The following is an 11,379-nucleotide window of genomic DNA, read 5'->3' on the forward strand; positions in this document are numbered from 1 at the left end:
GGACCGTGAACTATGGAATGGTGGTGGCCACTTGAAGTAAAACAGGAAATTGAATGCAACATGTCCTGGGGTATCTTTAAGGATCACAGTCTTGTGGATATCTAAATTTTTGCTCAATGAGACTTCAGGCCTCTGATCTTACATAATTTTACGACAGGTACTTTTTTAACCCAATGATGTGGTAATTTGTTACTGGAGCAATAGGAATCTAAAATATATTTGTCCAATCATCTACTGTTTCTAGGAGATGAGCTAAAGATTTTCGATTCACACAATAAGCTTCTCTTAAACAGGGCATTTTTTGTTGAACTCCTACCATATATAGGAGGAAATCAGAGTCACTTTAGAGACCTTTTTTCCATTAGTTGATACAGAGAATTTTTCTTTATCTAAATGTAAATGTGGCTCTGATTTTGAGGCCTTTGAAATTTAAGGTAGGAAAAGTACCTCATTATTGAAATTAATATCCTACTTTAAATCTTTGTGTTAACATTTCTACATTCTTTCTAGTTTATATTAATTCAACCATTCTTTTTTCTCTTCTATCCTTCTAACTTTCTCTCAAGTTTTCTTTCAATACAATGGGTGAGATTACTAATGAGACTGTGTGCAATACATATATGTGTGAGTGGGTTTATTTCAGAGAGTGGTGTATACAGATGAAGGCATGTACAAACATATATGTGCCCCAACCTTGAACATGGTTTGTGGACTCAGCAAATATTCCTATGCATTGCATCCATACCTCACAATATCCAAGTGAAGCTAGAATTTATCATCTCATATTTCCTTATGAAATGAAAACTGAGGCTCAGGGCAATTATATTGTTAACAACATTACAAAGAAATTAAAACTTATTGTGCACCCTTTTAAATTATTCACAAGTGGAACCATGTAATATACTCTTAATTTGGGGGGATTTTTTTATTTTTTTAATTTAAATTTATTTAGTTTAATTGGAGGCTAATTACTTTACAATGTCCATCAGCAGATGAATGGATAAGAAAGCTGTGGTACATATACAAAATGGAGTATTATTCAGCCATTAAAAAGAACACATTTGAATCAGTTCTACTGAGGTAGATGAAACTGGAGCCTATTATACAGAGTGAAGTAAGCCAGAAAGAAAAACACCAATACAGTATACTCTTAATTTTTGAAGTTTAGAAAACTGTATATTTTTAAAATGTGCAGTTTACTGTATGTAATTACATGTTAATGAATTAGCTAAAAATTAAACATTTCTGATGCTGCATGGTTTAGGGTAATATGCTAAGCACAGGTAGTTGAGTCACACCTAAAATTGGTTGAGATAGCTCTTTTAGGAAGAAAGAAAAGTGTCAAAGTGTTTTATTTATATATTTTATATCACATATATCATTTAAATATGATATTTATACTATCCACTGACTTTTACTGCTCATGAAAGAAATTAGAATGGGGCAAATATTTCATTTAGAGAATTGGAAAGAATCATATTCTTAGGCAGCAACAATGGAACTTCTTCAAGCAGAAGCAGAAAGATATAATTACACCAAACAATCCTTCGCTCCAGTGATAAACCTCTTTACACACAAACAATGAAATCACATACACCACTAAGTAAATGACACCATGAAAAACAGCTTGCATAGAAATAATCTGACATGAATTTTTGCTACATCATACTTAAGGTCCCCTCTGACTCCACATCTTATAATGCCAAATGCTTTACTGAAATTTTTGTTTCACATACACACCAATTAGTGTCACTTTGCCAGTGACTCATGTAGATAAAGTGGACATTGAGCTACAAGGAAAACAGTACACTGTGAGGGCATAAAAGCAGATGACGTACTATGAAACACACTATTTGTTAATGCCTACATTTTCAGAAAGAGCAGTTACAGTGGTGATGTTCCAAGGTATGAGGAATCAAAATGTGATAAAATGTAGTTTCATATTTTGCTCTTCTATGATATTATGAAATAGGTTTGGGTATACATTTTTTTCCATAAAATTCATGATTATTCTTTAAAAAAATGAAAGAAAATTTACTCAGTATAAAGTAGTCCATTTAAGAAGAATTTATTCTTAAGAAATGGGTGAAGTCTCATGAGATAAATTAGAATTTATATATATTTCACACAAGAGTTTGAATCAATTTGAGAGAGTAGAAAAATGACAAAAAAGAAACTTAGATAACAGAGAAAAGTTAAAAAAGGATGTTTTTAAAATTGCATGAAGTTAAGTGAAGTTGCTCAGTCGTGTCTGACTCTTTGCGACCCCATGGACTGTAGCCTATCAGGCTCCTCTGTCCATGGGATTTTCCAGGCAATAGTCCTGGAGTGGATTGTCATTTCCTTCTCCAGGGGATCTTCCCAACCCAGGGATTGAACCCAGGTCTCCCGCATTGTAGACAGACGCTTTACTGTCTGAGCCACCAGGGAAGTCCTTAAAATTTTATAGAGAAGTTGAAATCAAAGAAATGGAAATACCAGGCTATAAATTGAAGAAGCAACTACTGTCATCACAATCTGAACAAAGAATCACAATATCTGCCTATGAGGCTTTGAGTCCTGCTATCATGGGCATTTTTTCAGTCCAAGATCAAATGGCCCTATTAAAAAGTTTCCATCCGAAAGAATCTTTTCAGAGCCTTCTTTATGTCTTTATTTCTCAGACTGTAGATGAAGGGATTCAGCATGGGTGTGACCACAGTGTATATCACTGAGTCTATTACACTTGCTTCTGAGCTGTGGGTACCAACAGAACTAAGGTATACTCCTAAACATGTACAATAAAATAAAGAGACAACTTAGAGGTGAGATGCACAGGTGGAAAATGCTTTATACTCTAAGAGTAAAGGATACCAGCCAGGGGAACATCCCTGAGAATTCTAGATCCAAAATACAGCACTACGTTATTGATGAAGGTGTCAGAACAGGCAAGTTGGATTAGATGTTTGATTTCACAAAAAAAGTGGTGGATTTCCAAGTCTGAGCAGAAGGACAATTGCAATATCATTAAGCTGTGTAACAAGGAGTTCAGGACACTAATGATCCAGGACTCCAGAACGAGCCATCCACAGAGCTGGGAGTTCATGGTAACTGTGTAATGCAGGGGGTGGCAAATAGCCATGAAGCAATCATAGGCCATCACAGTCAGGAGAAAGTCATCTAATCCTGCAAAGAGAATGTAAAAATGCATCTGTACAATGCAGCCTTCATAAGTTATGACTTTGCTCTGTATCTGAACATTTTGCAGCATCTTTGGGATGATGGTGGAGGTAAAGCAGATGTCTACAAAGGACAGGTTGGAGAGGAAGAAGTACATGGGGGTGTGGAGGTGGGAGTCTGAGCTGAAGACCAAGATGATGAGCAGGTTTCCAAAAACAGTGATTAAGTACATGGAGAGGAAAAGCCCAAATATGACGGGCTGCAGTTCTGGTACCTCTGAAAGTCCCATGAGAAGAAATTTTGAAATGTGTGTATTATTCCCTGGTTCCATATGGTGAAGGTGACTCTTGGGAAAAAAAAAAAAAAAAAAAAACATGACTAAGGTTCCCTGAAATTGGCATAACTCACATAGCTGAAATACTATAATTTCTATTTTGCTTGCAAGAAACTGATGCTAATATATTGTACATAGACAGATCCTCCCTGAGGATGTATCCCATTTCATCTCTCACTAGATATTTTTATCACATTGTCAGCATACTTCCAAAGAGTTCATGTATTTTCAGTTTTAATGAGAAATTCTTTCAGATACTTTGAGGAATACTTTATATTGAGGGGCAACATGCTCCAAGAACATATAGGGAATAAGTAAAGGTACTGAAAAACAAATTTCCCCCAATCCAAGGATGGTGAAAGATGATATTTAAATAAATATATTTTATGTCAGAAGGTGAATGATATTTTGAAGAAAACAAAAGCAGATATAAAGGAGCGAGTAGGAGGGAAATTTATTATGCACCGAGTGTTCAAGCAAGGCCAACAAACAAGAGGTTATTTGAAGAGATGTTAAGAAAGACACAGAAGGATATAGTATGACACCAGGAGAAGTGTGTGCCCGGAAGAAGCAACAGCCACTGCAAAGGTCCTGAGCAAGACACTTGTTCCACATGTTTGAATGTAAACAAGGAAGCCAGAGGAATGAGCAGGCAGGGGAGTGACTAGAGATGGTGTCAGGGATGCTAAGGATCAAGGTGGCCTCTCTGCTACAACTGACACCTCAGTCCACAGAGAATTCCTCCTTCCATGTTGTTCTTTGCACTTTATTAATTTTCTTGCAGAAATGTCCTATGAATTATATTAGATCCCTTTCATAGTTTCATCTGTTGATTGAGTTCTGGCCTCTGTGAACTTCTCATGCCAACAATATAGGAGTCCAGTTGCCTCTGCTTTAAGAACTGCTCTCACTTCACAAGGCACAGGCACCCACCCCCCACAGCCTCCTGAACTACATTACTGGCATGAATTTCTCATCCAGAACCAACCTCCTTGGGCCATGGGTGGTTACAACTCAAGTTGGTCAGATCAGATTACCTTTCTCCTAAACAATGTTTTAATGGTACCCAGAAATTCTAGTTCATAAGCTTCTTAGAGAGTAATAAAGTTAGGGTTCCTTTTAACTACAACCACTTTCTGTCCTGTGTTTAAAGAAATATAAAAAGTATGGGAGAGAGAGATAAAAGGAAGGGAAAAGATCTAACAAGCTCAAATCATCCTTGAGACAATGGGACAAAGAAAACCCTCCTTGGTTTGGCAACATTTCAACTTTAGCTACATCTCCTTGATGCCCAGGAAAAATCAGAAAGAGATATATCTCTTTTCCAAGGAGAGAAAGTTAAATCTAAATGATGTGAAAAACGAAAACCATACAGATTTAATATCCCAAGGGAATAATAAGTAAAGATAGTAAACTCACAATTAAAAAAAAAAAACACAATATACAACAAGTTTCATATACGTTACATGAAGTAGTAGATGTTTTTCTTGTGCTTTTCCATATAATCTGACCTTTTTCTGTGTGGTCTGATACTGAATGAGGCAAGCCTTGTCTCTTTTTTTCTTACAAGTCATAATTTATTTGCTACTGTTGGTCTTAATGTTTTCACTTTTTTAATTAATCCAATGGGCACACTTCAAGTCTAGTTCTGGTCTTTGACCAACAGGCAAAGGCCTTTCCAGACCATACTCTATAAACTTAGAGTAGGCCATGAAAATTCCTTCTCTTATTCTGGATAAATTTCTTAACATGATCTAAGCCTGAGGACTATATTTTATTTCAGTGTACTGTGACATTGTCACTATATTGCAAGATGCTAATCATCAGAGACTTAAATTGCCTTGTTCAATTCTTATTTTCCCAGGTCTGTGAATATATTTGCATTTATTTAAAAAACACACTGAAGAAAAATACAAATTATGAAATGACAAAATATGGCTAAAATATGAAACCAGTTAAAAGGGTGATTTCACATAACTGTATTAAAGAAAACAGAATGGAACAGCAAAAGCTGACTGAAACATGATACATATAATATGAGTAATTAAGCATTTATGACATGAATTAAGAATTAATTTAGAAAAGACCTTGACTCAAGAGAATATAACATAGAATGATCCAGAAATTTCTGGCAAGTAGCAAATGTTTTGCTATTATTTGTTGAATGATTAAGAATTAGGTCCCTTTAGATATGAACACTATCCTATGGAACGGTTGCATCCAATTTGGTTGGAAAATGCTGGATTGTTGAATAAAAGCTGGAGTAAATGGCCACCTATCTAGAAGGAAATTAAGTAGTTCCTTATATGACACATCTTTTAAAATGGACTAAAGACCCCAGTGCAAAAGTAAACAGTACTCTTTAGACGAATATATGAAAAACTACATTGGAACTACTTTTCCATTGATATTAGAAACACGGATAACTTTTAACTCAGGATTCCTCCGTCTCTGCACTATTGGATATTCTCAGCCAAATTCTTCTCTGGGGTGGGGTCTGTCCTATAAATTGCAAGATGTTTAGAAGCATCCTTGCCCACCACTTACCCATCATCAGTGTGACAGTGAATAATGTCTAAAAATATTGCTTAAAGGTTCCTGGGGGACACAATTATCCTTGGTTGAGAAAAATAATATTAAACTAAGAATTTCAAAGTACTTTTGTAGCAGTGATATAATAGTCACTTATTTATAAATAATATAATACACCACCAAATGTCTGAGTCACACAGCCACATCACGCAGTATTATACAGATATGGAAATAATGAACCAGCATTATACTGGTTGATTGGAAGCAAATCCCTGAGGTATTCTTGAGAAAGAAACAAAAGAGGGACAAACTGCAGAAAACATTAAACATAATGACTATTTGTCACTAAAATATAAAGACCATTTATCATGAATTCAGGATTGTATTGATTCATTTGTGTAAAAGTATATAAGTATGTATAAGAACACATTTTAGAAAGAGAATTTTCAAAAACTAAGAACTTATGGAACAAAATATATCGGTGAGAGTGCAATTATGTTAAGTATATTTTTTCCTGAGCAATATGCCATGTGCTAAGTAACTTCAGTCATGTCAGACTCCATGTGACCCTATGGACTGTAGTTTGCCAGTAGCCTCCATCTGTCCAAAGGATTCCCCAGGCAAGAAGTGTGGAGTGAGTTGCCATGCCCACCTCTAGGTGATCTTTGCAATGCAGAGATCGAATCTGCATCTTTTAATTCTCCTGCATTGGCAGATGGGTTCTTTACCATTAGTACACCTGGGAAGCCCCTTCCTGAACAATAGGATGTAATAAAATTGAAAGAAAATCTATAATTCACTGATAAAAAGACACAAAAGAGTAAAAATTTAACAATATTAACATGGATCTCTAATTCAAGATCAAATTGCCAAAGATTTGGGAGTGAAACAATATAGTTCAGTTCAGTTCAGTCGCTCAATCATGTCCGACTCTTTGCGACCCCATGAATTGCAGCATGCCAGGCCTCCATGTCCATCACCATCTCCCGGAGTTCACTCAGATTCACGTCCATCGAGTCACTGATGCCATCCAGCCATCTCATCCTCTGTCATCCCCTTCTCCTTCTGCCCCCAATCCCTCCAAGCGTCAGAGTTTTTCCAATGAGTCAACTCTCTGCATGAGATGGCCAAAGTACTGGAGTTTCAGCTTTAGCATCATTCCTTCCAAAGAAATCTCAGGGCTGATCTCCTTCAGAATGGACTGGTTGGATCTCCTTGCAGTCCAAGGGACTCTCAAGAGTCTTCTCCAAAACCACAGTTCAAAAGCATCAATTCTTCAGCACTCAGCCTTCTTCACAGTCCAACTCTCACATCCATACATGACCACAAGAAAAACCATAGCCTTGACTAGATGGACCTTTGTTGGCAAAATAATGTCTCTGCTTTTGAATATGCTATCTAGGCTGGTCATAACTGTTCTTCCAAGGAGTAAGCATCTTTTAATTTCATGGCTGCAATCACTATCTGCAGTGATTTTGGAGCCCCCCAAAATAAAGTCTGACACTGTTTCCACTGTTTCCCCATCTATTTCCCATGAAGTGATGGGACCAGATGCCATGATCTTCGTTTTCTGAATGTTGAGCTTTAAGCCAACGTTTTCACTCTCCTCTTTGACTTTCATCCAGAGGCTTTTTAGTTCCTCTTCACTTTGTGCCATAAGGGTGGTGTCATCTGCATATCTGAGGTTATTGATATTTCTCCTGGCAATCTGGATTCCAGCTTGTGTTTCTTCCAGTCCAGTGTTTCTCATGATGTACTCTGCATAGAAGTTAAATAAGCAGGGTGACAATAACAGAAGAACATTTATGAAGTGAGGATGGAGCAGTATCTAAGTTATAATTTTATCTTATATGTAGAGAGAAGAATTCAAATATGACTATAGAATGTAAGTCAAATGGTGAAGAAATATGATCAGAGGAGATGCATTTTTTAGGAAAAGATTTAATCAGAAGGCCGAAAGGAATAATAAGGAATAACTGATGATAAACTCTTAATAGAAGTAAATATTTATAAGTTGTCTATCACCACTAAGAATGCTAAAGAACTCTCATTTTCCTTTCTTGCTTACAGCAAGGGTTGACACATTTAGAATATTAAAGTGACAAATTATTACTGTAAGAAACATAGCAATAAAGAGCAATGAGCGGTAGGTACTGTGCAGCATGGTGACTATAGTTCATAATACTCTTTTTAGCATAACTGAAAGTTGCTAAGAGACAGTATATCCTAAAAGCTACCCTCACAGTAAATAAATTGTAACTATATGTGGTGACAGATGTTAAGGAGATTTACTGTAGTGATCAATTAGCAGTATAAACAAGTATTAAATCATTATGCTGTGTACCTGTAACTCATATATTGTCATAGGTCAATTACTCAAATTCTTTTGGAAAAGCAATGAAGAGAATGTTTGCAGGTGTGACCAACAAAATTTATCAGTTCTTATACAATCTCACAAATATATCTATGCATATATAAAAGAACTAAATCACAAATTTAAGGGTTTTGTTAAAAAAATAATACTTCCTATCAAAGAATGCAATTTTTAAAAGGAATAACAACACTCTGATACCACTATATAAAACAAAATAGTTATAGAGACATTTTTTTAAATAGAGAAACACTGCATGACTAACAAATTCATAGATCTATTTAGCCTCACAGATAATAAAATAGTTGGAAAGTAAACGTCCCTAGCATGCATCTTTTTTTTTTTTACATAACTAAGTTTTTTTTGTTTCTTTGTTTCTTATGTGCACACAAGAATGAGAGAAAATACTGTAATGTGTGTGTTTCCTACACAGCTATTGAAAGTGCGTATTATTTGCAAACAGTCCTCAGTTTAGATCTTTCTCCTCTATGTGGAGGCACAGTCTAATATGCCCCATCTTACAATAAAATGAAATGCCTTCACCTCACCGACTGACCCTCTACAGTTAATACCCTATTTGTCTGCTACTGCTACTGCTAAGTCACTTCAGTCGTGTCCAACTCTGTGCGACCCCATAGATGCAGCCCACCAGGCTTCCCTGTCCCTGGGATTCTCCAAGCAAGAACACTGGAGTGGGCTGCCATTTCCTTCTCCAATGTATGAAAGTGAGAAGTGAAAGTGAAGTCGCTCAGTCATGTCCGACTCTTGTGGGTAGCCTTTGCCTAGCATGATTTAATTTTCAACATTGACACTCTCATTTTCAAGTGCAGTGTTCCTTTTTCAGCATCATGAATAAATACATTTTCAGGAAACCCAGCAAACAACCACAGTGACCTCTGCCTCTGGGATATGCTAGATTGGTCCTCAGGTGACCTCAGATACATTCCTGGCTTCCATATACCCTGATCCTCTCCTACAGTGTCTGTGGAGCTCTCAGATTCACCTGTTTTGGAACTCTGTGAGGGAGGTTTCCTTGTGAAAGTCAAAATTCACTCCTAAGCAGCTGATGATGCAAATCCACACTGTTTCCCCACAAGACAGCAATAAGAGATCAAGCGTTGTTCTCTCAGCCAGATGTAGGATTGCAAAAGCAACAACTACATCCTATGCAAACAAAGAGACACAGGCTGAGGGCCTGCAACAGAGGAGATATTTACGTCTTCCAGGTCATCTCATTAGATGTTTGCCCTTTGTTAGTCCAGCCTCTAAGTACATGATTTCCCTTGCAGTACTGGTCTGAACAGAATGTATTTTTTTCTGCTGATCCTCTGTTCCTAAGAGACTCCATTATAAGTCAGGTAAATTCAGTTTCCTCACCCTTTCACCTTTATTTCTGCTTCCAAAGCTCTAAGACTCCTGGCAGCTCATCACATTCCTGAGTTCAAGTTTTCTCAAAAGTATAATATTAACAATTGGTCTTGACTAGGTCATTTGCATCTTCAATGCTTTGATCTGTTGTGGGAACACAACCCAAGAAATCTCTGAATATGACATTTGCCCTTTTCAAAATATGGGATAACTTTGCTCCTTTAATATAAAACTTGGTTTCAAGCAAGTTTTGCAAAACCTAAAAAGATTTCCTTCTTACATCAGAAATTAAACAACTTGCCTGCGAACACAGGACACATAACAAAGGTGAGCAGATAGGATCCCTGGATTGGGAAGATCCCCTGGAGGAGGGCTTGGAAATTCATGCCAGTGTTCTTGCCTGGAGAATTCCATGGACAGAGGAACCCAGCAGGCTACAGTCCATGGGGACTCACAGAGTCAGACACGACTGAAGAGACTTAGCACAGCACAACACACATACTGCTCCTAGGAGTTGAGACTAACCCTTAGGAGTCAATCAGTGAACTTCCTTTACATAAGGTCATTTATGTTACACTCTGCTCTTTTAGTCACTATGGACAGATTTTGCCCTCTTAGCTGGTACAGAAAATTTCACTTTTTCTAAATGTAAATATCTACTACTGTGGGTAGGAATCCCTCAGAAGAAATGCAGTAGCCATCATGGTCAACAAAAGAGTCTGAAATGCAGTACTTGGATGCAGTCTCAAACGACAGAATGATCTCTGTTCGTCTCCAAGGCAAACCATTCAATATCACAGTTATCCAAGTCTATGCCCCAACCAGTAATGCTGAAGAAGCTGAAGTTGAATGGTTCTATGAAGACCTACAAGACCTTTTAGAACAACACCCAAAAAAGATGTCCTTTTCATTATAGGGGACTGGAATGCAAAAGTAGGAAGTCAAGAAACACCTGGAGTAACAGGCAAATTTGGCCTTGGAATGCGGAATGAAGCAGGGCAAAGACTAATAGAGTTTTGCCAAGAAAATTCACTGGTCATAGCAAACACCCTCTTCCAACAACACAAGAGAAGACTCTACACATGGACATCACCAGATGGTCAACACCGAAATCGGATTGATTATATTCTATGCAGCCAAAATGGAGAAGCTCTATACAGTCAACAAAAACAAGACCAGGAGCTGACTGTGGCTCAGATCAACAACTCCTTATTACCAAATTCAAACTCAAATTGAAGAAAGTAGGGAAAACCTCTAGACCATTCAGGTATGACCTCAATCAAATCCCTTATGATTATACAGTGGAAGTGAGAAATAGATTTAAGGGCCTAGATCTGATAGATAGAGTGCCTGATGAACTATGGAATGAGGTTCGTCACATTCTACAAGAGACAGGGATCAAGACCATCCCCACGGAAAAGAAACGCAAAAAAGCAAAATGTCTGTCTGGGGAGGCCTTACAAATAGCTGTGAAAAGAACAGAGGCAAAAAGCAAAGGAGAAAAGGAAAGATATAAGCATCTGAATGCAGAGTTCCAAAGAATAGCAAGGAGACAAAAGAAAGCCTTCTTCAGCAATCAATGCAAAGAAATAGAGGAAAAGAACAGAATGGGAAA

General features: G+C 37.2%; 1 pseudogene; it reads right to left on the minus strand.

Moving 5' to 3' along the window:
* Window positions 1-2,565: 2,565 nt before the first annotated feature.
* LOC120864131 lies at window positions 2,566-3,490 on the minus strand (annotated as a pseudogene).
* Between the last annotated feature and the right edge of the window lie 7,889 nt (window positions 3,491-11,379).

This window comes from Oryx dammah, unplaced genomic scaffold, assembly GCF_014754425.2.
Source record: "Oryx dammah isolate SB20612 unplaced genomic scaffold, SCBI_Odam_1.1 HiC_scaffold_5, whole genome shotgun sequence".
Classification (NCBI taxonomy): domain Eukaryota; kingdom Metazoa; phylum Chordata; class Mammalia; order Artiodactyla; family Bovidae; genus Oryx; species Oryx dammah.